This window comes from Meleagris gallopavo, chromosome 14, assembly GCF_905368555.1.
Source record: "Meleagris gallopavo chromosome 14, MGAL_WU_HG_1.1, whole genome shotgun sequence".
Taxonomy (NCBI): Eukaryota; Metazoa; Chordata; class Aves; order Galliformes; family Phasianidae; genus Meleagris; species Meleagris gallopavo.
In genome coordinates, this window is record NC_139417.1 from 1215657 (window position 1) to 1236550 (window position 20894).

Here is a 20894-nt window from a genome sequence, read left to right on the forward strand (position 1 = left end):
CTCCTCCTCTGGAATCTCTTGATGCCATGCAAGAAAACCCCACGTTTACACCAACACATCCTGGAGTATGAGGCTTCCCTCTGTTTGCCTGTTGTGCTACTATCACTTGTTAGCTGAACATCTCACAGAAACTGGAGGAGTTATAAACCTTGCAAAGCCCAAAGTGAAAGCCACGCAGTGAAATCCCACCCAGTATTTAAAGCCTGTAGTTAAAAATAAATCAAGAAAGCAAACTCAAGGAGTTAAAGAGAAATGCAATCTGACTATAATATTAGAATCCAAATCTATCCAGGAAGCCTGACCTGGTTATTTAAACCATTTTACCTTTTTGGAGATAAAGAGAAGCAAATCTTTTCCACAACTTAATATTCTTCCAGCAAAAAGTCAGTGTTTTCTTAAGTATGCATGAGCTTTATTTTCATGTGAGGAGGTTTCTTCTATCATGAGAGCAGAACAGCCTCAACCCTACCTTGTGATGCTGCTGGAGTGGTTCCACGCAGCTGCCTGAGGCCAGAGGCTCTCCTTGGTCAGTTTTTAATGCTTCACACCAGCTTTACAGTGCACACACGGTTTGTGCTGTGGTGTCTAAGAGCACCTCTCACTGCAGTCCATAAACATTTTGTAGCAGACCTGACCTCTGTTAGACAGTTGGCAGCACTTCGTAGAGGTTAAGCATGCAACGGTCCTTGTGTAGTGCTTGGGTGATGCATCCATCTCCTTACTGGTACATCTTAGAGAGCATCATTGGGAATGGCAGAAAATACAACACAAATCCTACTGCTTGTCAGTATGCACTCAGTGTATGAAGCAAACAGCTAGAAGAGATCCCTGCTGCACTGGAGCTACAGGGTGCGTTCTGCACCAGTAACATGCAGTGAGCAGTAACATGGTTTGGGGCTTAGAACAACCTGCATTACAGAGTATGTGAGTCCAGATTTACTTGCAGAGCTGGGTGATGGCTCTTTGTTCATTCCTCGTGAGGGCCTATTCAGGAGTGCCTCACTGCCTTGTACCCAACAAGTGCTTCACTTCACCTAAGAGAACTGCCAGCTTCCAGAGGCCAAAGGAGACCTGCTAACATTCTGGAACTTAGAAAGAAAGGACTGGAAGGAACTAGAGTGGAGGAACAGGGCTTGCTGTAGCTTCTTGTGTTTTATCTGGTATTGCAGGCCTGCTGAGTTAGAAATAATTTCCTATTCAATACGCATGAGGAACTGGGGAAGGAGCATCAGCCACATCTGTCTCTGAGTATCTCGGGGGGACTGTGTGGTTCCTAAATGTTTCTTCCTCTAAAGCTCCCAGCTGTAGCTTAAGACGTTCTCTCATCTCCACTGTGACATGTATAATGCATCCTACATCTGAAAAGTCTTCAACTATGAGAAAAAAAGGGAAAAGGTGGCAAGTATTCTAATGGCCAGCAAAGGAAACATGAGGGCACCCTATCCCATGGGAAGGTGTAGGGTGGTGTAAAGCTGCTCTCTCTTAATAGGGGCAGCCTTATATCATTATAAAAACTTCCAAAGATAGCTTCTGCTGGTAGGCTGGAGAGAGAAAATATTTTTACATTCTTCTTTGCAGAACAGCATTTAAGATATGTAAAAGCTCATGTGCTTTTATCTCCAGCTTTGTGCAGGGAGACTTAGAAAAGGAGCAGGATTCCAGACCTGAAGTACTGGACTGTCTTCAGGCTCAGCTTGAGGCTTTGTCACTGCATCTGTGACTTGTTTCCTTTACAGAAAGGGTTCAGCCTACTGTCATTATTCAAGTCTAAATAACCTAAACAAAGCACAAGGAGAAAAAAAACTGTATATGAAAAGTGAACTGCATCATGGCAGGTTTCTTTTATGTACTTGTTTTTCTTAAAGTACTGAGAATGGGTTTGTAGTTTAAAAACAAAACAAAACAACAAAACAAATGACCCAGGTGAGGTGAAATGGATATTAATATGGAGTAATTAAAATTGAGATTGTAGAAGTCAGGTGAAATGAGGAAGAAGCAGAAATGCAGATGAAAAAAGCGGCTACATGTAAAAGAGCATGCCTGGGAATGGAACTGGAAAGAAGGCAGAAGGAAGATGTCTCGAGCTGCAGGGACCCATTCAGAAATGCATCTAGCTGCATGTGACCTGAAACCTGTTGTGCTAAGTTTGGACTTCAGCAAGCAGGCAAGAGCAAACCCCTTGGATCTCAGCTGCTGCTTCCTTCCATCTTCTTGCCCATGGCAGGGGGTTGAAACTAGATGATCTTTGAGGTCCTTTTCAACCCAGGCCATTCTATGATTCCATTCTATGATCTTATGGCTCAACCTGATCAGTCACATCTGCATGCTGATGGAATGCCGTGGAAAGAGAGATGTCTTGAGTATTTTAAACAGCAAGAAGTGCTGCCTCCGTAGCAATTAATATCCAGCAGGTGCCCATGACGTGCCAGCACCGGGCACCTGCTGCATGCCCTGGAGCACTTTTTGCGAGGCCATGGATGGAGAGGGCTGCACTGAGTTGCACTCGTGTTGTGTGCAGTCAGTGTGCTGCTGCAGCTGCAGAGGGGAGGTCTGCATGGCTCATCCTGTATGTCTGTGTTAAGTTTGGGGATGGACAGAATGCCTGTCACAAGGCTGCCAGCTGAGCCACTCGCCAGCCTTAAACCTGACGTCATTTACAGACTCTATACAGCCTGAAAACAGGAAGAGAGAAGCAGAAGTCCAGGGATGTCACAGGGGATGCCGTTATCTTCTGGGATAGAGTCTGATGCATTGACCTCAGAAGCTCCAACGGCAGCCACCTCACTTCAGGAAATGCATCTGGTCGCTGTCCCCAGAGCTGCATATGCTGCCCATGGAACATGGAGGGCACTGAGTATCAGCAAGTCTTCGTCAGCTTTTGTTCTCTAGGACTGTAGAATTCTGTGTATTTTGGAATGAGACATGTAGTTCTAAGCCAGTAGCTGAACAGATTCAGCAGCATTTGCAGAAGTCCTACAAAGTTGACAGCCCTGAGCTGAGCTCCTGGTGCGGCTGGGGCAGCCCGGCTCTGTCAGGTCCCTCTGGGCACCCTAAGCCCTGCTGTGTGCCCACAGCTCTCCGTGTCCCTGCGCTTGGTTTCATAGAATCATAGACTCGTTTGAGTTGGAAGGGACCTTTAAAGACCATCTGATCCAACTCCCCTGCAAAGAACAAGGACACCCGCAGCTCCATCAGGTGATCAGAGCCAGGTCCAGCCTGACCCTGAATGACTCCAAGGATGGGGTTTCCACCACCTCTCTGGGCAACCCGTGCCAGTGCCTCACCGCCCTTATGGTAAAAAACTTCCTAATATTCAGTCTAAATCTTCCCTTTTAGTTTGAAACCATTTCTCCTTGCTTTGTCACCACAGACCCTGCTGAAGAGTCTGTCCCTTTCATTCTTACAACCCCTTTGGATACCGACAGGCCGCTCTCAGCTCTCCTCACAGCCTTCTCTTCTCCATGCTGCACAGCCCCAGCTCTCAGCCTGTCCTCACAGGGAGGTGTTCCATCCCATCGGTCATTTTTGTGACCCTCCTCTGGATGCAATCCAACAGGTCCGTATCTCTCCTGTACTGAGGATGCAGTACTCCAGGCGAGGGCTCACCAACGCAGAGCGGAGGGGCGGGACCCCTCCCTCGCCCTGCTGGCCACGCCGCTTTTGCTGCAGCCCAGGATAGCGGTTTCCTTCACAAATACCCACTTTTGTCCCATTTCCTTAACGTGAGGGAGAGACGGGGATCCCGGGATCCCCATCCCGCACGGCGAGACCCCCCTCCAGCGGACGGCCCGTGCCCGGAGGCTTTGTGTGGAGCGCTGCGAGAGCCGCGGGATGCTGCGGGCGTCGCTGCGCCCGCGGAGCGCGTTCCTCCCGGGGGCGAGCGGAGCTTGGCTCGCCCCCGGGAAGGACGCGCTGAGCCGTCGGTGCTCCCCGCCGCCGCGCGGCTTCCGTTAGCGGCCGGAGCAGGTGAACGGGGGGCAGCTGGGCCGCGACGGGAGAAAGGCGGCGGGTTCGGGAGGGACCCGGAGCGCCCGAAAAGCCGCGAGGGGAGGGGAGAGGAGGGCGGAGGGGCGGGGGGGGGAGAGGCAGCGGCGGGCGCATGCGCTCTGCCGGGCCGTGCCATATTGGAATGAGGCGGCGAGCGGAGCGCTGGGGAGCCGGAGCCCCGGGAACGGCGGAGGGCTGGAAAAACTCTCCGCAGGTGAGGCAGGGGGCGGCGGTATCCGCCGGCGGGCGGAGCGGGTCGGCCCGCAGCTGGTGGGGACGTTTTGCCGGCGGAGCGCGGGGCCCGCGGGGTTTTTCCGGGCTCCCGAAGTTTGGATGCGGGGAAAAAAAGGCGGCGAGGCAGGAGGAGGAGGAGGGAGGAGAAGGAGAAGGAAAAGGAAAAGGGAGGAGGAGGAGGAGGCAGGAGGCAGGCGCGGCGGCGAGGCGGCAGCGCGGGGGGAGCAGCGCCCCTCCGGTCGCGTCGCGGAGCGATGCGCGGGGCTGCCCGGCGCGCAACTCGGCGCGCTCCCGCTAGGAGCCCCGTCCCGCGGCACGCCCGGCCCCGACTTGCGCTCCCCGCGCCCGCCCCGCCTCGCCCCGCCCGAACGGCCCCGCGGGAACTTTGTGCGCCCCGCGCCTCCGCCGCTCCTCGCCCCGCGCCCGCGGGGGCCCGAGCCCACCGAGCGCCTCGCGCTCGCCCCTCTCCCCTTCAAGATGGCGGTGGAGGGGGACCTTTAAACGCCGCTCCGCGCCTCTCCGCACCCCCGCCCGGCCCGGCCGTGCCCCGGCGCGCGTCCCGCCCGGCGGCCGTCGGCGGGCGGAGCGGCGCGGCCGTTCCCGAGGCCGCTTCCCGCAGCGCCGCCGCGGGGCCTGCGCGTCCGCGTCGTGTGCGCGCCCGGCGCTGCGCTCCGCTCCGTTCCGCTCCCCGCGGCTCCGGCCTTTGTCCTGCGAAGCCGCTGCCGGGCCGGGCCAGGTCCCGGGGATGCGCGGCGGGGCGGGGGGCGCGGCCGGGCGGTGCCGGGCGAGTTCCCGAACTTGGGACCGCAGCTCCGCCGTGAGCGGTGGAAATAGCGAGAGGAGCGGGGGGCGGCGCGCGGCCGTGCGGCTGCGGTCCCGCGCGATCCCGCCCGGCCCCGTTCCTTCGGCTGCGGGCCGGTGCCGCCGCTTCGAGCGCGTTACGGAGCGGCGGTTCCGCCCGCAGAAACTTGTTGCCGCCGTAGCGGGGCCTCACGCGGTGATCTCTGTGCGGGACGGCTGCGGCCGCCTGGCTTCGGGCGGCGCGGGGCTGCGGCACCTGTCCCGGGACCCGCCGCGCCGCGAGAAGCGCTGTGCGGGACGGCGCTCGGACGGGCCGTCGCGGCGGTATCGGGGCCGGGCGGGACGCGGTCCGTCCCCGCGCGCGGGCTGGGGCCGGTGCTTTGGAGCAGCCCGTCCCGGGGCCGGGGAAACCGATGCGAAGATGAGAACGTACCAACTGTCGGCGAACCGTGCGGTTCCTGCGTGGCTGTTGTTGCTGCCGAAGGGTTTGCAGATAAAAAATGAAGAGTGAGCGAGCATCCATCCGTCTGAGAGATCGGCTGCAGGAGGAGGGCTCAGGGGCTTCCTGCCCTCGCTCAGCCATTTCCTCTTTTACTTTTGGTTTGCGAATCGGTGCTGTGATTAAGGGTGAGGAGAGCTGGTTCTTCCCGGAGCTGCCGGCTCTCGGGCACGGCAAGGCTCCCGCTGCCCTTCTGACCCGCGCTGGGCTGTGCTCTGCGTTCCCCATCTCTGAGCTGTGTGCTGGCACTGGGTGCCGCGGTGCCGGGGCGCTGTGTGTGTGCGGATAGCAGGCGGGCACAGCGTTGATCCGTGCGGTTGTTCTCCGCAGCTTTTTCCCCCTCTGCTCTTAATTTACCGCTGCTGAAGGAGGAGAGCACCGCAGAAGCACGTTTGGTAACACGTTGTGTCGGCTGCCTTGTTACGTTGTCCTGAGGCAGCTCGGATCGCAGCGTTTGCCGTGTGTGCTGCTTGGTGCTGCCCGGCTGAAGGCACTGCCCTCAGTGGTGCTCTGCGGGCACCCGCGGCTCAGTGACACCGTGCTGTGACAGCAGCACTATGTCTGCTGAGCGAGGAGAACTGGGAGGTGTTTGGTGAGGGGTGTTCTGGTAGGCGATAGCGTTGCAGAAAAAAGTTGCATTCGTGTCAGGGTGTTTTTCATTTAATTATGCACTTTGACTGACTGGAATCCCTCGTTTTTTCCACTACTCAATTTTCTCTATATTGATAAGCCCTATGAAGGACGCAGAAGGACTTTAGCTGTTGTTTATTTGATTTAAAATTGGTTTTGGTTCCAAGAGTGTGTTACGATATAGGCAGACGTACTCTCACATGGATTGGTTGTTTTTATTTTTTGTCCCAGTATCTGGTTCCAAATTCACGTATGAAGTAGTGAGCTGTTCTGGTGGTGCGTTACTGTGAGTGATGAGAGGTGCCCAACGCAGTCCTTTAGGCCGTGGCCAGGTGGGATGGACAGGGTAAGGTGTGGGATGCTGTGCTGCTGGGCCACCAGAGCCCTGCCACTGCCTGCACATCCTGCAGCATCGTAGGCCGTGCTGTTGTGTTCCAGGATTAACTCTTGTCATTGCTCTGCAAAGCACTGCCATGAGTGCAACTGATGCCCTCAGAAATAAGGGAAGTGCAGGTTCAGTTGGAAGCGTTACATCCCTGACGCTAATTACCCAGCTGGACAGAACTCATTAGCTCCTTTTAAACCAAGGCAGCAGTGAGCACAGACGTGTGAAAGCCCTCCCTGCTTCCAGGGCACTTTTCCTCCTGTACTTGCAGAACAGCACTGAGCCACGTGAGCGGCTGGGCTGTTTGGTCCAGCAGCTGAAAACTGAAGTCTGTTTTCTAACGTGGATGTGTTACATCTTAAATTATGTATTTGTTCAACTTCTTAGAAATAGGTTTGAGGGATTGGAGGGGGAATTCTGAGTTCTCATTGCTCTTTTGGCCAAATGTTGCTCTTTGTTTGAGTGTGCTCTCATGTAAATTGAAGTGTGTATTTTGTCACTCCTCTTAATGAAAACCAGTGTTTTTGGGGAAGCAGCTTGTCCAAGTGCTTGAGTGCAACATCACCATTGATAGCATTGCCAGTTCTAGATAATTCCAGCCTAACCACTAGTGTGGAGGGATGATGTGCAGCAGTTGGCTGGTTTGGTTTCATTTTCTCAACCAGTTCGGCTTCTTTCAGTAGGAGACAATGGTGGAAACTGAAAAACTGGGGAAGATTGCCTTTTGTTCTTCCAGTCTGGGTACAAAATTGAGACAAGGGAGGACAAGGTGATGAGAAGAACAATCAGCTTTCCTCATTGAAATTAATGTTCCTTGGTTTAACTCTTTATGCATCTTAAATTGAAATGTTGTCTTTGCACCTGCTTTTCTGAGGCACAAATATTACTTAGCTAGGTAAAATGAAAGTGCGGTTTTTATTACTAATTGGAGTCCAATTTCCATTTAGGCAGCCTGATGTAAATTATAACTCTTAGGATTATCCAGTGAGAAATACAGAAATTGCCTTTTTATAGGAAGGCTGAGATTTTTATTTAAGTGTTCAGACAATCTATTGCCTTTCTGCCTTATTTCCAAACAGTGGTTGAATCGTACTGGGAACTATTTTTAGCCTATTGAGAAATGGCAATATTTCACAGACTAATAGGTTTTTGTTTAAAGCAATTTATATAAATGCCATTCTTTTGTGTTCTTACGTAGATAGCGGCATCAAGATATGCTTTGTCAGTCTTGATCATGCTGATATGCAAATGTGAGTGATGTGTAATGTAACAAAGCAGTGTAACAACTGCTTCTCAGCTGCTGTGGGCTCCTTCCTAGCAGGGCAGCAGCGCTGGTGCTTCTGGTCGGTGTCCTCATGCAGTGTTGCAGGGCAGCACTGTGTGCTGGACTTTGGAGACCAGTGCATGCTGTATTTTCTGCTCTGAAGGGAGGAGTGTGTTTTATCACAACGCAGAAACTTCCAACAAACTGCACGGCAGAATCCACTTTAATCTGTTAAAATTAACCCTTTTCAGTTCCTACAAGAATAGGAAAGAGAAATGCCAGCATTGCCACTGCTGGGGGTGGCTGGGAGCTTTCTGTGCTGCAGGAGGAAGTGGCTGCACCTCAGGCTGAAGCTACAGATAACCTTTCTGTATTCTTATTGTACCGGTTATGATTTTACATGTCTCCTACCCGTCCTCAGCTCCACTGTCCAAGCCCATCACTGCCTTTGATTGCATCTCCTGCTCTTGTAGCCAGCACTGCCTGCTGTGTCAGGATACAGGTGTGCTTTGGGTTGATAGAATTGTAACACATTTTCTGTTTTCTTCTCCATTCTTTGAGGTTCTTAACGAGTACAGAGCTGATGCTCAGAGAGAATTAGTCGTAACAATTTTAAAATCTTCAGTTGCAGCAGCTGATTTAGATCTTATTGTAGACAAGGTCATTTCTTTCTTTATGTCTTATTACTCTGCCTTTAATTTTATCCTCTTATTGTCCTTCTGTGGTTCTTAGCAACCAACGTCAATTTTTCATCTCTTATACAGTTCTGTGTAGTCTTAAAACTTTGTGTTTCTTTCACATTTCTGCACTTGTCTGGATTACTGGAAAAGCAGGACTATGTACAAACTCATTAGTCCTTGTATTAATATTGTGAAAAATGAGTTGTCTTCCTGTCATCATCACCTATGTATTTAACTGGCCATCAGGATAGGAGATGACCTTCCAGAAAATGCTCCAAAATCCTTCAGGTCTGCATGTGGTGTGTCTGTGCACCCCGAGCACGGGCAGGTTTGCTTTCCTCAGCAGTTGTGCGTGCAGTGAGGTGCCACAGTTGTGCTGGATTGTCTCCTTGCTGCTTGGAGCAGGCACTTCTGTCCTGTTCTGTCAGGGAGCTCCCTGTGTATAAGCCAGAAATGCTGCTACCATTTCCTATGCGTTTCCATTCTGGTTTTGAGCACCTCTGCACCTGAGGTGCCTATTAAAGTTGGTTTTGGCCTTACTGGGTTGTGTCATATCCTGAACAAAACTGTTACTTCTCCCATTCTCCCAGTCCGTGGGTGAAGTGTCTGTGCTTGGGTCTGCTCTACTGATAGCGATACTGAGTTTTAACACTGATACTTTCACCATTAAGAAAACATGATGCAGACCTTCTCAGGTTGTAAGGTTTTAAAAATGCTGTTGATAGAGCTGTGTGTGCCAGGCTCCCAGCCATGCAGCAATGCAGGTTCATCACCCGTACAAATGCCCTGACCATTTTCCCAGGGTCCCTTTCACAAGCCCATTTCTTCCCTCGGCAGCTTTCTGTTCATTTTGTGTCTCTCTGCTTTGCTGCCTCCAGCCCCTGTGCGGAGGAACACGCTTAAGTCTCCATTCGGAAGGCCATTTTCATAAGTGTGAGAGCTAATGCAGTGCCTGTAAGAGTTTGGGTTTTGACACTGCAGAGGTGCCGAGCTCAGCTTGGGAGTGCTGTGAGGCCGTGTTTTTTCCTAGGCCAGGCTCAGCCCACAGGTGTGAGGTGCTGTAATTTCCACCCAGCATCACACTTTCCCCTGAATGTTTTGCTGGCAATTGAATATCCATACAGAGCAAATAGAGACCTGGGGTGTCACCAGAAGTGTCTGGCTTTCTGTCCATCACACAATGACAGTTTGGGCAAGGATACTGAGTCTTATGGCTTTGACATAAGGGAGATTGCTTGTGGAGCAGTGAATTACCCAGTGCTGTGGAATTACCCCATGTCCCAGTGTGGTGGGGCCCTTGGTGCATGGTGAGGTGAGGGCCCCCGCGTGTGGAGCCCATCGAGGAGGTGAACTGAATGAGGTTCAACAAGGCCAAGTGCAAGGGGCTGCACCTCGGTTGGAGCAAGCCCAGATATGTGGAATGGGAGAACAACTCCTCAAGAGCAGCACTGTAAAGAAGATCTTGTGGGTCCTGATGGATGAAAAGCAGGATTTGAGCCAGCAGTGTGCTCTTGCAGCCCAGAAGACCAACTGCATCCTGAGCTGCATTAACAGGGAAGGGATTGTTCCCCTCTGCTCTGCCCTCGTGAGGCACCACCTGCTGTGCTGCATCTAGGCCTGGGGGCCCCAGTGCAAGTGAGACGTGGAACTGATGGAGTTGGGCCAGAGGAGGGCCACCAGGATGCTCAGAGGACTGGAGCACCTCTCCTGTGTAGACAGGATTAGGAAACTGGGGGTGTTCAGCATGGAGAAGGCTCCAGGGAGACCTCACTGCAGCCTTCCAGTACTTGAGGAGAGTTAATAAACAGGAGGGAGAATGACTTCCTACAACGGTAGGAAAAGGGGGAATGTTTTTAAACTGAAAGAGGGGAGTCTTAGGTCAGATATTAGGAAGGAAGTCTTTATTCAGAAGGTGGTGATGCCCTGGCACAGCTGCCCAAAGCTGTGGTGCCCATACCTGCAGGGGCCCTGGGCAGCCTGAGCTGGGGGAAGCTGGGGAGCTGTGAGGTCCCTTCCAACTTAAGCCACTCTGTGATTCTACCATTCCATATTTCTTAAAAACAAGCAAGGAAGTGATTTTTTTTTTTTTTTTTTCCCCCATATGATCAAGAGCACATTTAAAATTGACTCTCACAGTGGAAGCATGTGCTGACAGTAAATACTGGAACTGCTGGTGGCCTGTGCTCTGCACGGACTTCCACAGGGCTATGGCTAACTGTGGAGATTGGCATGGGTGAAGGAAATCCTGGAGACCTCATGAGAGGACTTGCTAAGGTGGCACTGTCAGGAAGAGGGCGTCATTTGATTTTCAGAGACTTTTTTTTTTTTTATTACATCCTGCTGCGCAATTAAAGATGTCTGATTTAATTACTGTGTCTAATGATTCCAAAGTTGGAACTGAATGGAAGCCTCTTAAATCTCTTTCATATTAACATTTTAATAACAGAAATAAAGTTGTATGTGCCAGCAGAGTGATGCCTGGAAAAAAATCCACTCGAGTTTGGGGGGAAGATGCTGCACAAATAATAAAATGAAAAAAAAATTGTTTGGATTTCAGAACAATTTTATGACTGTAAATATTCCAGCATTGTCAGGATCAAGCTTCGAAATCTTCATACTCCTAAAAATAGAGGAATCTTTTGTAGCTGCTTTCTATCTCTTGAGCCCTTAGGCTCCAGTCTTGTTTTTGACTCTGTACAAACAGAAGGGGAAAAAGAAGTCTTGAAATGACAACTGATTTTCATGTAGTTGCATCACTCCTGATGCTGTGGTAATAGGCACGCCAGTGCTCCCTACGAGATGCGCACTGAAACCTGTGCTGTTGCAGTCCCCAGGCCTTTATGCCTCTTGTGATTTAAAAGTTGTATTGTTGAAAGCTGTTGTCTCTCTCTTTTTTTTTTTTTTTTTTTTTCCCTAAGCTTTAGTTATTTGTTCGAGGAGGAACAGGAAGGAAGCATATTGTTTCATGTTCATTGTTTTCACGATAACAAAGGCAAGGCCATATTTTTGTGACATTGCCTGGAGAGAGAATTTCATCGCATAACATGGCTCACAACGCCTCAATTCTGTGTGTAAAAGCAGTGCAGGAAGCTGCTCTGCCATCCCAGCGTGTGGGTGCAGAAGGTGGGAGGTGTCAGGGGTCCCATGGGGGCCTTCAGGAGCACTGTGTGTGTTGACATCTGAAGTTTCTAGAAATTAATATACCCAGTAATACCTATTCTGGCTTCAGAGCCAACCCAGTGTGTTGTTTTCCTTGGTTTTCTAGATTTAGTCTGCCACATTTAAGGCCTTCTTGCTCCAAAATGTTCTTAGCCTCTTATGAAGCTTAGCGTACTGAACAGGAAAGGCTCGGCTGCTGCTTTACAGCAGAAGTGTGTTCTGTGATCCAGTCTGTGAGCTGAGAAATAACTGTGTTCCTGGGCTCCCAGCTCCTTGTTATTGCTGCTTGGGCACAGAGTTGCAAGGTGTGCTAAGCTTTCTGCTGGAGCTTGGTGATGATTTTGGCATCCATTCGGGTGCAGAGAGTAAGTTTTTGGGTTATTGTTGTAACATTCCTCCTGTAGATATTTGTTTCTTTCCATTAAAAACAGATTTGGCAATCTGAATCTGGCAACTGAAACCCCTTGAAGACAAAAAAGTGAATTGGAAAGCAGTGGGAGAACTCAGGGCTGCAGCATGAGGGTGGACTTCAGCCATACACAGCTGAAGTTAGTTAGCTCTGTGAGCATGGAGGAAGGCATGGGAGCACAGCAAGGAGAGTTCAGGGGTGTGATTAAAGCACACAGCAATGTTTTTGATGTGGTTTAAAGGCAGCACAGACAGCGCTTTTTGAAGCAGTCTACTTTCTATGTGCACTTGCTACTGCTTAAGATTATTGATTTCATTTCCCAGGGGAAACACTTTTTATGAAGATGCAAAGGGATTCTGTTGGTGTCACCGTCAGCGTATTGTGACATTGCTTGCATGGGCTGCTTGGTGGGCAGTTTTCCTTTCAAAAAATGGAAAGCAGTAAAAGAGGTGGGCTTATGTGCACAGCAGGGACAGGCACAGCACGTGGCCCTGGGTGGTGATGCCTCCCCTGGCTCAAGCTACAGGTGCTGCTCTGAGAAGCACTCAGAAACCCAGCTCTTCCCCAGCACGTGGGAGCTCAGCACTACAATTTGAAGTACTGTAAGAAACAGTGCCATGTTCTTGTTGTATTGGATGCATGTGTCTTGCTCACTGCTCAAGTACTGCTTGCAAGTTTGTAGTCAAGCTTCTGTTCCTATGAAAAAGCATTCTTCCCTCGTTTTGTCTTTTACTTGGTATACCTGTTGCTGCTTGTCTGTTTTTATAGAATAGCTTGTGCTGTCAGTTCAGTTGTTTTCATAAAGCTAACAATTAAACAAACGTGCAATTAAAAACTAAAAGCAGCTATGCTTTCAGCTAGAGAGAGCAAGTGTATAATCACACTGCTCATCCAAACAGCTTCCTGGGAGCATCAGGTTGGTGGGAACCCATGCATTTGCATTTTGAATGCAAAAAAAGGTCGCAATTCTTTCAGCAAAAATCACCTTTTTCTACCAAAGATGGGCGTGCTCGCTTCCACCCAGTCAGGTCTGAAATGGGAAGCACAGGTGGTCTGTGGTTTGGAAAAGTTCAGAAGTGACAGGGATTGGGAAGGTCAGGGCCTTGCTGTGCTGCAAACACACAGCAGCGCATCCTCCTTTGTTTTCCTGCTGCCTCCAATTGCCAGTCAACCACGAGCTGCTGACTCCTAGCAAGATGGTTTTCTCTATTTCTCCTAAACTTCCCTGTGCCGTGACTCTCTTACCTTGGTCAGGAAGACTTGGTGTGACTGCTCCTGAACCTGACTTTATCCAAATATTGCCGCACAATTGAAAGTGCAGTTGTAACTAAAATTTTCTGTTTTCCATGAATCTCTGTTAACTTTGGTTTAAGAAACAACAGGAGCTTAGGCTGAGGCTGCTCCTGGGGATGTAGGCATTGCGCTGGATAAAATGTAGCGCTGGGAAACCAAGCGTGGCTGGGTTAGCTCTCCCTCTGACCCTCTGCCTCTCCTCGGAAGAAAGGAGAGACTGATACAGCTGGCTTGCTGTTAAAGCAGTACAAATGCTGCGGCAAGGGCTGAGGATTGCAGCGGGCAGGAGGCAGGATGCATCTTCTGGGGCTCTGCAGGCTGCTTGTCTGGTTCTAAACACTGACATGGAATACTGTGTTAGAACAGGAATGAGATCACATCTGCTCAGGTGCAGGAAGGCCTTCACAATTCTGTGGAGCAGCATGAGGAAGGTTAGATTTCCTCTCTGTAATTTCAGTAGATTTGATTTGCTTGCAGTGCACAAGATGTAATGATCTGCGCTGCTTACCTGCAGCTCTTGCTTGGAGACCCTCCCTTAGCAGCATTTCCCTTCTGAAGACAAAAGCAAGTAAAAGGATAAGAAGAACTGCAGCTTTGGACTGTTGAAGTTTTTCACTGTCATTTGGATGTAACTGCAATGAATATAGTTGCCTCTTTTAGTTAAACTGGTGGTGTGTTTAATTTTGTTCCTGATGGTTAAGTCTGGTTTCTGGCCAGTGTGAAGTCTGCAAAAAGCACATGAGAAAGGCTGTCATTGCTGCCTTGTGCACCTGGGCCTGCGTTAGGCCCTGTCACAGGTTTTACAGCCATGGCTTTGGAACTCCCAGCCCGAGCTGTCCTCACACAGGCCACCCCAGCTCTGTCACACACCTGTCTTGCTCTGCTAGAACTGGTGCGGGGACAGGCGTCCTCCTTGCATCTTGTGAGGGTATGCGAGGCACTCACACTGCTCAGATGTGCAGTGGTTCCTGTAGGAGCTCTCATGTCACGCATCCCTGCTTGGAGGTTTTCAAGAACCGTGGAGATGCAGCACCGAGGGAACTGGTGGCGTAGTGGCATGGTGGGGGTGGCTGGTGGTTGGACTTTGGAGGTCTCCATGATCCTTCCTTCCACCCAGCTTCCAACACAGACATGACCCAGGTGGCCTTTCCAGCTACCTGCCATCACCAATGATTACTTTGGAGAAATTGATGTGCTCTACAAATTTCTCTCTCTGCTTGATGACAGTTTCTCCTAACCATCAAGTCTTCTGTCCTTATCTGGAAGATTCTCCCCCTTTATTTTATTTTATATAATTTATTTATATATAATTATTTTATGTAATCCATTTATCCAAGATATACATGTTTTGTAAGATACATGTATGTGTGTGTGCGTGTAAAGCTGAAAGATGCTTCACCAAGCAGGTGAGAAGTTGGATGTTCGAGTCTTGTTTGAAGTGTAATCTAGGACAAAATGTTGATAAATATGTTTTAATAATGTAATAAGCACTTTAAGGCTCAACACATAATGTATTTTAATAACCATGGTGGCAGCCAGAACTTGCTGCTGGTGGAATTGCTCTCCAGAAGTCACGTAGAAAAGCTGGGCAGAGGTGCTGAGTCAGGAAGGTGTGGGTGAGTTCCTGTGCCGGGCTCTCAGGAAGCGCTGACATGTCCCACGTGCTCAGGGCAGTGCTGGGCCGTGACTGCTGTGCTCTTGATCCCTGCAAGCTCTGCTTCAATCTCCATGACCTGTGTGACATCATGGCACAGCAGTGTCACTGCGGGGTTCCCGTCTGGGTACCATTCTGCTGCACCAGGAGTGCCACGTCCGGGTGAGTCTGTGTCCTGGGGTCTGCGCTGCAGGGGGAGGTGCTTTTAGAAAGGACTTAATTCCCTTTAGCTTTTAAAAATGCACTCCTGCATTATATCCTCAGTGATGCACTGGGGGAGAAGTATGTGCTGTTAGAGTTAGAGGTTCTTGGCAGCTTTCCTGTTCATAAGATCTGCAGCAGGAGCTGGTAGCCCCGTACTGCTGAAGCCCTGAAGTGGCAGTGAGGAGTAAACTCAGTTCTCACTTCCTACCAACAACTCCCCAGCAGCATTGGATGTCAGCAGTTTTATTTAGATACTGGTATTGGTTTAATTTGATTGTACTATAAATTAATAAATCCTGATTGCATTCAATTTAACTCCCGCTTTACTTAGTCCTGTTGTATTTATTGTCTTAAATGTCGGTGCTGCTACAGATGGAAACAGGTTTATGCATCCTCGCCTGTGATCTCTGGATTGCCATCTATAATGGTGACTAAATGCTGCCCTAACAGAATTGTGATTTTTCTTCGTTTTTTTCCTGGACAAAGTTTCAATTTAAGATCAAGAGGATGTTCCTAAAAGCTGCTGTCATTGAAGTGTTGGTGGGGTAGCTCTGAGTTCTCTATAGTAGATGTCTGTGCTGTGATCTCTTGTTGTAACGGCTGCAGATGCAGCAGCTCCAAACAAATTGACCTCGGGCAGGGTGGTTTGCTCAAGCAAAGAGAATGTGTGCAGTGCTGTGTGGTATCTCTGAGCTGCTCTCAGCTGTCTGCGTTCAGCGACAGCTAAATCCAGAACTCACTGAGTTTTTGGTCATTTGGATGAACAGATATGGCAGTTTTGGTTTCAGCAGTTCACGGCAGTGCTGTGCATCACTTTCTAACTGCTCTTTGTCATACTCGGGTCTGTGGCTCTGTTAAATAGAAGCTGCTCAAGTGGCATTGCCACCACCGCCCAGGGCTGGCTGTGCTTGTGCCGACAGCAGTGGCTGTGGCAATGGGGCAGGGAGGCCACACCAAAAAGACAAGCTGGGTGTATGGCAGCTTTTGTTCCCTTTCCTCTGGAGGAGATGTGGGAGGGGAGGTGGCTCTGTGCCTCCATCTCTGGAGAGGGGCTGCAACTCACAGCCAGTCCTGCTGCGCTCTGGAGTCAGAGGTCCTCTTGTTACACTGGCCAGTAGGAGACTGTTGCACTTCTTTGTTGCTGCTCTTCCTATGTGTTTGGCACGGGTCCCAGGAGAGATTGCCCATGCTCACCATTCCAAACCAGACCCAGCATGGTAAGCCATAGGGAGAGGAGTTACCTTCAGTAAGATAAAGGAGAGGTGGCCCAAGGAGAAATGTTAATGTCACAAAACTGATTTTATCTTGTATCCTAAGCAGCAAGTGGGATGGCCAGACTGAAAAACCATTGCCTTCTCAAGTGGAAGAGACGGTGCTGTGTGCCAGGAGCCATGGGGCCACCTGGCTGTGGTGGTGTGGGTGTTCCCAGCTCCTGGCAAGGCGTCCTTGGTGGTGCTGTGGGTCAGCAGAGGGCAGTCCTGCTTGGCAAGAGCTGAGAGCCTGGAGGTGAACGTGGCTGTGCGTGCTAGTGCAAGGCCGATGGTGTCCTGCAGCTGGGGCTTGGTGCTGAGGCAGTCCTGCTGTGGTGGATCTGGCATCTTCAGTGTAACATATGGTGTATTTTCCAGGTAAAATCAAGTTGATATTTTTCCATTTGTGAATAATGTTTCATGGATCTGATCAAGTTGGCTGCATAGTGCAGGATAGTTGTCCAAAGCTGCTGATAGCTCTCGATAAATTATTTCCTATTCTGTTCAATGAATGTTAAGGGGAGAAAGTAAGGTATCTCCTGAGCCTAAACTAATAAAAAGTAAGGCTGAGTTATCTGACACTGGACTTTGTTCAGCTGAAGAATGCGTCACAGGACAGGCGCTCAGTTCCTGACAGTGACTGATGGATGTGACTCAGACTCTAAATGGCAAACTGGTTCTTGTATTGATTGAACTGCGTTTGTGTTCCTTGCTGAGGGAGAAGGAAAAGTTTGATTTGTTGAGTGCAGATGCATTTCCATATTATGCTACTGTATGAATGGAACATCAGTTTTCAATCCATCTTGTTTTCCACGGATATACAGAGTCCACGCTTAATGAAATTGTGGTACCTTTAAAAGCAGCTGATTTCATTTTCATATAACACTAGAAGCTACAGTATGTTTTTTCTCCTAACAGTTTTTCCCTTGGAACCAGCAGATGCTGTCGGGTTTAGGTCTTATGTGAGTTTCAGAGGTTCCAAACTCTGCTGCAGTGTAAACACAGCTGGTAGTGAGTAAAGAGTGTAGTAGGCTCCAGTCTTCTCTGAAGTGTACAAGTTTAGTGTCAGTGCAATAATAGATGCTTATTTTATTAATTTCTAGTCTGCCTGTCAGCCCTGGCAGACTAAGTTGATGAAAAACACTACATGCCTGGCCTTCCCTTAGTCAGTAAAGGATGGGAATGGAGAGCACTGTTGGAGCTTGGTGGAGAAAATGCATGTTCTGGTCATCCAGAAGAACAGATGGAGGGGCTCCTTCCTCAATTGGAACAGAGACCATGTCTGTAATGATGTGCAAGCCACATGACTTATGCTTGTTAAATTAGTAATAAATCCACATTGATCAGTTCAGTGATAGTCCCACAAAGCCCAAGCTGTCTTCCCACATCTTCTCTTGCCATGGTGCAGGATGAGCTTTACATCAGGTGCCAGCAGACCTACCAGCCCCAGCTGGAGCTGGGCTCAGCCCCTGTGCCTGCACATGCCCTGCTCTGCACAGCAGGCCCTAGGAGCTGTGTCACAGGTTGGTCCTGCCTGGGAAGGCTGGGGAATTTAGTGAACAGAGAAAGTGAACGTTTATTTTTGTACTCCTTGCTCTGTGTTTTATGGACCAAGCTTAAGTATTTCTTACTCCCTAGTTCTGTACTCTGCAAAACAGGCATTATTGCCCCAGCAGAGATGGGAATTGGTGTATGTTATGTGATAGCTGGGATGCTGAGGCACTAACGGGTCTAGAAATGGCTAGTTTGGAAATGTCATTCATCTTGCTGCTGGGATGGAAGCTGTAGCCAGTGGGGTGGATGTGGTGTGCAGTAGTTTTCTGTTAGCAAGGAAGAAATTAGCCAATCAGCTATCATTAAATCTCAATTGCTGGCACAGGTTAAGCACAGGTCTGAGGGCTAAACAAGGTCAGTACTTGTGAGAGCATACCAAGGTGAAGTGCAGAAACAAATGCAATATTTGTATTTGTGTGCATATCTGTGCAAATCAGTGCATCTTCACCAGTACAACACTGCTGAGAAGCAGATGGAAGTCATGCTGGAATAAGGACGTGTTACGTGAGTTTCCTGATAATTTTGTGGAAGAAACACTCCTTGCTTGAAGCACTCGGGATGTGTAGCTCTGGGGTGTCAGCACGGGCAGAAGGACTTCAGCCCTTTGGAACAGCAGGGCTTCAGTGTGCATGAAGCAATAAAAGTGAAGCTGAAGCTTTCCTGCTTTCAGTAGACCTACATCTTTAGGAAAATGAAGTGGCTATTTTCCTTCTGTAAGGCTGAAATAATCAGGTATATTGCTTTCAGAAGAGGGGATGAATTTCTTTCAGCAAGAAAATGGATTGTTTTCAGTAAGCAAGCTATGGTGAGCACCATGTGGTAAATGCAGTGTTTTCTGCCTAAATCAATCATCTTTACAGGCCTTTTTCTGCACTAGCACGTTGTGATTTGACTTAGTGATGGTGCAGTCCTTGCCCACCCTCCCTTGAGCCTGGTCCTTATGCCCCAAGGCCTGGTGCACAGAGGTGCGAAAGACCTTGTCCTTGAGACTTACAGCAATCAGGGTTTCACTGAGACAGTTAACCACCACCATGCTGTCTCAAACCAGGCGTACAGACACCTGGTTCAGTAGACCCAATTCTTAGTTATATGGGTATGAGTCAATCATCTCACCCCGTAAGTAGCAAGCAGCCCAAGAACCTCTTGGAGAGTTCTTGCTAGCAGCAGGCTGCACTCCTTGAGTAGGGGCACCGAGGGAGGTTACTAAACGTGTGCACAGAAATTCACCAGGATGTGGTGATCCCTTACTGACAGGTCATTGGTGAGTTACTGTTTTTGAGCTGTACTGACTTTGCTAAGATTTGAGCCCAGATTCATTTTGCACCCCCCATCCTCTGTGTAGCAAACAGTCAAGGATATTTAGCCATTTCAAATCTCGTTGAGTTGCTGTTATCATTGTTCAAATTACCATCTTAGATCTATTTATATCAATAAATATATTTCTACCTTCTTCTTACAAGTGAAGTGCACAGTGCTTTGGTCTCCTTCCATGACAGACTTTATTATAAAAATAAGGGCTTTGAATTTTACATTTTTGTGCTGTAGTTTCTCCCACAAAGTTTCATCTGGCTCCGCAGGCAGGTGATGTCCAACATGGTACAAGTACTGGTGTTATTTCTATATGCTTCTTCCCGTTTTCTGTTCTGTGATGGTTCAGGCTGTACTGTACAGTGAGTGGTTGATCTGTTTTGCCATGTGCCACGTTCTGCATTTCACTCCTTCAGCCGCTAGGAGACAAGGAGAAATGAAGGGACACGTTTCTGATTTAGGAAGGGCACTGTGTGTGAATTGCACAGAAGTGAGATGCAGTGTTTTCTACTCCTACTGAGAGTTTTCAAATGTAGTTTTGTCAGGAGCTGTGGAGCAATGTTCAGTTCCAGTTACCTGTTGGATAGCAGGCTGGAAATAACAGAGTTTCACAAATGGGGAATTTTAGGCAAAGCCACTCTAGCATTGGACAGACATACAAAATTGTAGGGGAACTGGATGTGCTTAGTGCTGAAACCTATGTGAGAATGCAGATTAAGATGATAAAGTATATTCTTCCCCCTGAGAAAGAGGGTTGCTGAGCTAGCGTTCTTACTGGTATACAACTACAGGTTTTCTTTTTTCCATTTCCGCCCATCTGACTTCATCTTCTAGTTAATACACATGTTTCTTGGTTGTGTTAAAAGTTTGTTTCTTGATTAACCTGCTTAGAAATCATGCCAGTTGCTCAGGTGTAAGATAATTAGGTTACCAAACGTTTGCACTTCTGCCATGCAGATGAGTGTCCGTAAAGCTTTGCATCTGACGTGCACCCTTCCCATGCAGTGGGTCACTGAGTGAATACTGAAGCACACAGGCGCTTTGTGGGCACAAGAGAAAATGAGTACAACAGATTTTCTGCGATTTTTAAGCACAACTTTCAGCATTACCCAGAGGAAGTCCTTTGGCTGTCGCCATCTGTGCTGGCACAAGCGTTTTTGAAACAGGGTTCAGATGAGAACGTGAGCAGGTGGATAGGTTAAAAACTGTTGGGTGCATGCTTTGCAGCTTGGTCTGCTGGGCTCTGGGACCCCGTGGTGTCTCACTGGAGGTCTGCAGTGGATCACAGATGGTCTGGTCACTACCTGGTAAGTAGGGACACAGCCTGGCCACAGTCTTCTGCTGGGCTTTGCTGCAGGAGTTTGCTCCAGGGGGATGTGTAGTGTGGGGTAGGAATGAGCGAGTGGCCATAGCAATGGCTTCTTGGGATCGTGCAGGCTAGTTGTGGTTTAATTTTGCGTGGAAACCATAGCCAAGGTATCCAGAATGCTCACAAGACTTTCAAAATTAGACAGCGGTACTGTCTGGAAGCAGCCAACCTCTTAAAGTAGTGTAGTCAGCAGGAGCAGGAGGTGATAGTCCAG

At 49.2% G+C, this 20894-nt stretch overlaps 1 protein-coding gene across 1 annotated transcript in view; it reads left to right on the forward strand.

Annotated features, from left to right (window-relative positions):
• Positions 1 to 4087: 4087 nt before the first annotated feature.
• Positions 4088 to 20894, forward strand: part of SFMBT1 (Scm like with four mbt domains 1) — a 64812-nt gene continuing 48005 nt past the window's right edge. The window contains exon 1 of the mRNA XM_085235625.1: positions 4088 to 4201. The gene's annotated coding sequence lies outside the window, so the exon portion shown is untranslated. The remainder of the gene's footprint in view (positions 4202 to 20894) is intronic.